This window comes from Rutidosis leptorrhynchoides, chromosome 1 (assembly GCF_046630445.1).
Source record: "Rutidosis leptorrhynchoides isolate AG116_Rl617_1_P2 chromosome 1, CSIRO_AGI_Rlap_v1, whole genome shotgun sequence".
NCBI lineage: Eukaryota > Viridiplantae > Streptophyta > Magnoliopsida > Asterales > Asteraceae > Rutidosis > Rutidosis leptorrhynchoides.
Genome location: NC_092333.1, coordinates 174,657,233 through 174,664,775, shown reverse-complemented (window position 1 = coordinate 174,664,775; position 7,543 = coordinate 174,657,233). Strand labels below are relative to the sequence as shown.

The 7,543-nt window shown below is 35.0% G+C and overlaps 1 non-coding gene across 1 annotated transcript; it reads right to left on the bottom strand.

Moving 5' to 3' along the window:
* Window positions 1-6,729: 6,729 nt before the first annotated feature.
* LOC139886759 (small nucleolar RNA R71) lies at window positions 6,730-6,836 on the bottom strand. Its single transcript, XR_011772626.1, has one exon. It is a non-coding gene; the product is annotated as a small nucleolar RNA R71 (small nucleolar RNA).
* Between the last annotated feature and the right edge of the window lie 707 nt (window positions 6,837-7,543).

The window sequence follows — 7,543 nt, the reverse complement described above, 5'->3', positions numbered from 1 at the left end:
AGATTACGGGTCTGGAGATAATCCAAGACACTACTGAGAAAATCATCTAGATTCAACAACGGTTGAAAACCGCCCAGAATCGACAAAAGAGCTACGCGGACGTTAGAAGAAAAGATATAGAATTTGAGATTGGTGACATGGTCATGCTTAAGATATCACCTTGGAAGGGAGTCGTTCGCTTTGGTAAAAGGGGGAAACTAAACCCGAGATACATTGGTCCATTCAAAATTATTGATCGTGTTGGACCGGTGGTTTACCGACTCGAATTACCTCAACAACTCGCTAGTGTACATAATACCTTCCACATCTCGAATTTGAAGAAATGCTTAGCTAAAGAAGATCTCTCATTCCCCTTAGACGAAATTAAGATCAACGAAAAACTATAATTCATTGAAGAACCCATCGAAATAATGGATCGTGAGGTTAAAGGACTCAAGCAAAACAAAATACCAATCGTTAAGGTTCGATGGAATGCTCGTAGAGGACCCTAGTTCACCTGGGAGCGTGAGATCAGATTAAGCAGAAATACCCGCACTTATTTCCAAATGATGCGTCAACACCTCCATCTACTTAAAATTTCGGGACGAAATTTATTTAACGGGTAGGTACTGTAGTGACCCGAACTTTTCCATGATTATATATTATATGAGATTAATATTTATATGAATAAATGTTTCCAACATGTTAAGCAATCAAACTTGTTAAGACTTGATTAATTGAATCGGATTTTTATGCAAACATTTGACCACCTAGTTGTCTAATGATTCACGAACGTTATAGCTTGTAAATGACATGATTAAATATATATGGATATATATATATATATATATATATATATATATATATATATATATATATATATATATATATATATATATATATATATATATATATATATATATATATATATATGTTTAACATGATATAATGATAATTAAGTATCTCATTATGTATATTAACAATGAACGTTATATGAAAAATGAGACTACTAACTTACAAATTTCGAAACTATATATATATGTAACGATTATCGTTGTAATAACTGCGGTCAAATCCACGATCGGCTGTGAGGTTGACCGCAGATCAACAGTTTTAAAAAATGGTGCAGTCGTTGGTATCGGACATCTACGATCAGGCTTGTGGTCGATCGTGGTGCAGCCGCATAGCAGTTTTACCAAGTTAATTATTTATGTATTGGTCTTTTGCTAGAGATAGTGTAGGCTTATGAACTCATGTCGTCTTGCATGTGATTAAACACTTATCTCTTTTGTGTCATCATCAAAACAAAGTGATTAACTTTTGAATATTATAATTGGATTATTAATCAACATTCTCCCCCTTTTTGATGATGAAAAACATATGGGTAAGTGTTTAGTTATGTAACCCGACATAATTGTTAACATCACTTACCGTACACTTTCTCCCCCTTTTGTCGAAGCAAAAAGGTTAGCTCCCCCTGGAACTAAGCGCACCCTAGAGTAATGCTCCCCCTTAAATGGTACATGCTTATCAATAGTATCGCTCCTCTTGAACCAATATCGAAAGTAAAAGAGTGACAAACATAACAAGTGCATGACAATACTTAGTACATAACAAGTTTTAATTCTAGGACAAGTGTTGTATCTACCCGACCTTAAACCTAATCTTAACCAACATTTCTAAGTTAATGATAAATGCCGTTAGTGCTAAATGCATCAGAGATAGTTGAATCTTCATTGTCGGAAGAGAGGATGATGATCGGATGTGCAACCACGGTCGGCATTTATCATCGTCCTCTCTTCCGACAATGAAGATTCAACTATCTCCGATGCATTTAGCACTAACGGCATTTATCATTAACTTAGAAATGTTGGTTAAGATTAGGTTTAAGGGCGGGTAGATACAACACTTGTCCTAGAATTAAAACTTGTTATGTACTAAGTATTGTCATGCACTTGTTATGTTTGTCACTCTTTTACTTTCGATATTGGTTCAAGAGGAGCCATACTATTGATAAGCATGTACCATTTAAGAGTGAGCATTACTCTACGGTGCGCTTAGTTCTAGGGGGAGCTAACCTTTTTGTTTCGACAAAAGGGGGAGAAAGTGTATGGTAAGTGATGTTAACAATTATGTCGGGTTACATAACTAAACACTTACCCATATGTTTTTCATCATCAAAAAGGGGGAGAATGTTGATTAATAATCCAATTATAATATTCAAAAGTTAATCACTTTGTTTTGATGATGACACAAAAGAGATAAGTGTTTAATCACATGCAAGACGACATGAGTTCATAAGCGTACACTATCTCTAGCAAAAGACTAATACATAAATAATTAACTTGGTAAAACTGCTATGCGACTGCACCAAGATCGACCGCAAGCCTGACCGTGGATGTCCTGTACCAATGACTGCACCATTTTTAAAAACTGTTGATTTGCGGTCAACCTCACGGCCGACCGTGGATTTGACCGCAGTTTTCACTGTAACCACTTTGAGTTAGATCACTTTGAGGTATGTATAATTTACAAAACCTTTTTAAACATACTTATAATAGTTGCCTTCTTTAATTTCAAAAGAGTTTTGAACCAAAAGACACTAATTTTTACTGATCACACCTAATGACATCTTAATGATATTTTAAGCTCAAATAAGATTAAACACAAAAATGTTTTACCTTATCTTATTACAAAATGTCATTTAATACATACTAATGATGATCATTAAAATTTCCAACAAAAGAGGTGCTCTCCCATAACTCTTATGTATCATTTTTATGTATGTTGTGTTATTAATTATGAACTAGTAAATTATTGTAATAATCTCCAAGTAAGTTGCAACTAGATTCAAACTAGTTCATTTGAGATGTAACACTGTTCCAAAGAACAAGATACTTCCATTAAAAATGACAAGTAATTAAGAAGGGTTGATGAAGTTTTGGAAGGTAATGCTTTGTCAAAAGACAAAAATCTACATTTACCCAATTAAGAAATCAATGACAAATGGTCAAAGCTTGAAGACTTTCTTCTTTTGAGGACATGTCAACTTCCACACTTATGTCCAAAACAAAAAGGGTAATGGGGATGACTTCAGAGATAATTGGCTTCTAGTTACAGCCATCAAAAAGGGAAAATGACAAAGTTCAAAGGATAAAAACTGTGTTCAGATGTCAGCAGTACACGGTCGAACCACGGTCGATCGTGCGGTGAGCCGTACAGCTTCCAGGCTGATTTCTCTTTCCTATAAAAGCCAAGTCTTGAAGCATTTGAAGACTCACCTCTTGCACTCATATTTTCTTATATTCTTTGATATCATTCTTATAATTCATTGTAATCTTTTTAGAGTGATTTTAGTAAGAGTACTTGTAAGCTTAAGTTGTAATTTTACTTGTAAACTATCTTCTTAAAGGGTTCAAGAAGATAGTTGTGTTTTCACTAGGTTAGAACATTAGGATCTTGTGGTAAGAGCTTTAGGTGTTTGTGAATTCTTCAAAGGGACGTAAGTGTTTACAAGTTGCGGCTTATGGAAGTGCCAGTGTTGTATCCGGACACTCCATCAAGTTTGGAGTATCTTAGTGAAGAAAAATCTCAATTCGTAGAATTGGGGAGTGGATTAAGGAAGATTAGTTAACATCTTCCCGAACCACTATATATCATTGTGTTTGTTCTCTCTTCTTTTATCTATTTGATTTCATATACATTATATTATATGTATTGTTTAAGAACAAACATTTCAAGTCACACTATATCAAGTTCAAGTTTAAGAAAACGCAAAGATTTTTTTTTAAATCTTAAAAATCGACTAAGTAACTATTCACCCCCTCTAGTTACTTACAAAGTATGTTCATACTTGGTTTATGTATTAATTGGTGTTTTGGAAACACGGTCACTAGCCTTTAGTAATAATGGGTGTTTTTGGGACTTACGTCAAAATGGGTAAAATTGAATTGGGCCAAACTTAGTAATGATACTAGCCTTAGTCAAATGGGTGTTTGAGCACTTTTGTTAAGTGTTAAATGGCTTTTTTGGAAGTAATCACTCATGAGAAGTGATTTTGGGTCAAAGTGATGTTTTTAACATAAGTCAAATGTGGTCAAGTGCAATATGGGTCAATATTGCACATGTTGTAGTTTTGGTGTAAATGGTGTTTGAAATGATCACTACCTAAGTAGTAATCTAGTGTCGGGACTTAGGTTGGTCTAGTAGTGTAAAGTACAATTTTGGTTAAATTATACTTTGTATAGTGGGTTTGAATTACCACCCGAAGTGGTAATTGGTTTGTGTCCATTAGGTGTTAAATGGACGGGTTTTAGCGAGCAAGGTGTGATCCCTTTCCTAAGGGATGTTTGTGTCAAATTTTCTTTTAGAGAATGTATATTTATGTATATATTATGCCTATGTATGATATAGGTGGTTGCTTGCTCGGATATGAGGACGGAGATCATGTTATACATGACTTCTGCGGGCATTTCAAGGTGAGTGGAATAATTATATGTGTATGTGTATGATGTATTTACTTGTGTGGCATGAGATGTAGGTTAGTCGACGTTTTAAGAAACCACATTTTATGTGACGGGTGGTTTAGTCGACGTGTTAAGATGGCATTTAGAGATCGATTCAGGAACTACGTTCCTAATTAAAGAACGAAGTTCCACATAAACGGGTACAAGAACGACGTTCCAGAATATGGAACAACATTCCACTGCAAATTCTGGGCAGTTTTGGAAGATGTATAAATAGAATGAGATAAGGTTTTTCTCATAACAATCATAGAATAGAACAGTAAATTAGCTGGTGGCTGAGGAGATTAGGGTTTGATATCTAGAATATTAAGGTTTTCATCAAGTTTTCATCATTTCTTCCATTCTACATCAAGGATTTGAAGATTGAATCATGATCTAGGGATTGTTCTTCATCATCTTCATCTTCTTCATCTAGCTTAATTGTAATTTTCATAAGTTTGGTACAATCTACTCTTATTTATTGCTTAATGATGTTTGGATTCACTCTTATTACTTGTATTGACCTTGTTCTAGCCATGATTGGCTAGATTTTATGATATACACTTGTTTATGAAGCTTGATAGCTAAAGATTGTTCATATCTATGTTAATGATTGTGTTTGGATGAATCTATGAGTTGATGATTGTGATTTGTTATTAGTATTAGCCAAAAGATCCTTTGCTATGTTTGTTTTGGACTTTACTTTGATTATATGAGTTGCGTAGTTTCTCTTAGGGATTTGATTAGTGAAGCAACTTGTATTCAACACTTAGGTAATCTAGACAATCAAATTAGGGCTTTCAATGGATTGGAGTCTTGGTTTGGATTGGTTTTAAATTGACCCTTAGTCAAAATAGTGAAGTTTGGTTGTCTTAAGGGATTTTGATTACCAAAGGGTTTTAGGGGACTTTAACCTAGGCTAAGTATTAATGATGATTGCATGATTCAACTAGATCAATTGATATAAGCTTATGGGAATTTGCAAGTGTTGATTTGATCATAAGAACATCTAGTAGGGATACTAGCATAAGTTTGAACACAATTAGATCTTAAGTGAACAATAGAACAATCCGAATGCTTCAAGTAGATTAAGAAAGTATGCATGCTTTTAATATTAATATTTACTTAACCATTTCTAGTTCTTAGTTTAATCTGCAATAGTTATCTTAATATCTCAAAATTCAAAACCCCCAATCAAACAACCCTTAGGATGATTATGAGTTTTCATCGATTCAACAAGCAATCACCGCTCTCTTGAGATGAACCTTAAACGGAAAACTTGCTAATTACAACTACCGAGTCATTGTTTCTCAAATCCTTGTCACATATTTGAGTCCACGTTTGAGTATAAATATAAAAGATATAATGTATGTTTGTGAGAGCATATCAAACTTTTTGGCGCCACTGCCGGGGAGTGGTTAGCTAATTGTATCTTTGAGTTTAAGCTTTTAATTGTTTGATCCTTTTATAAGGATTTATCCTTGCAAAAGTTACTTTTCTTGTTTTTATTATATATATATAATATATATATATATATATATATATATGTGTGTGTGTGTGTGTGTGTGTGTGTGTGTGTGTTTGGAAAATCGTTGTTGTTTGTGTTGTGATTGAAGGTTAGGTACTACGGTGTATGAAAAGGAGATCCCAAAAGGATCAAGAGTTTGAACATCCATTTTTCGATCCAGAGAAGCACATTCACGGGGTTTATAAGCGTAGAGAAGAAAGGGGATTAAAGAAGAATTTTCAGGTTTTGCCATTTGGTATTGAAGAGATGGATGGTAACGATCAACCAATTCAAACCGAGGGTAATCCGTTCGGTCATGGTATTCCTAGCAACCCATCGCCGGTTAATCAAGAACAACAAGTTGATCCAAATGACACACCAATGTAGAACGCGAGGTTGGTTGCACCTACAGTGGTGCTTCAAGCTATTACTAAACCGCCCATCGGGGCCGATAATTGGAAAGTCGAGGGTAATTTTTTCACAATGATCAAGGATGTGCAATTTCATGGGTTAATGGAAGAAAATCCATTTGAACACCTTCAATAATTAAATGACATTTGTGATCTTTACAAGCATAAAGATGTTATCGATGATGCTTATAAGTATAGGGCATTCCCCTTTTCTCTTCAAGGTGATGCTATGGCTTGGTTAAGGAATCTACCTTCCAACTCGATTAGAACTTTTCAAGACTTAAGTGTCACTTTTATCAATCACTTCTTTCCACCATCGAAGATGGAGAGACTTAGAATGGAGATTAATGCATTCGCTCAGCGGAGTGATGAATCTTTATATGATGCATGGATACATTTTAAAAAGATGTAGAGAGTGTGTCCACCACATGGGTTAACCAAGAGAGAGTACATCAACACGTTCTACCGGGGTGCGAATTTATTGACAAGACAAGTTCTTGATGCCTCCGCGGGAGGTGTGTTCATGTATAAGTCACCGAACGCTGCCGAAACCTTATTGGAAGATATCTTAATTCATACTTATGAGTGGAACCCTTCACCTAGAGATTTGCTAAGGAAAAGTGTAGCTCAAGTGGAGAGTGACAACGGTCAAATCACACTTGCTAGTTTGAATAACCAATTTCAATCATATGGGAAGGAGTTGAAGAAGTTACAACAATCTATTGTCACGATGCAAGTAGGGTGTGAAAGATGCGATGGACCTTACCTCACAAAGAATTGTCCTTAAATCAACCAATGCAATCATATGAATTTGGATGATATCCCGAAGAACTCGGATGCTCATGTCAACTATGTGAGTAATCAAAATTATCAAAGAGGCGGTTCATCAAACCAAGGCTACTTCAACCCTAACCAAAGACAAGTCTCCTTTAACACTAAAAAAAACCACCACCCAGATTTACAAACCAAAACCGAAACCAAGGTTACAACCCAAACTATACCAAAAATGGAACAACAACTTCCAATCACACACCCAACCTTATAATCAAACCAACTCAAGTTATCAAGTCAACCAAAGTTATAGTCAAAACCAACATAATCAAAATTACAATCAACAACCACAACAAAACCAACAAAACAAC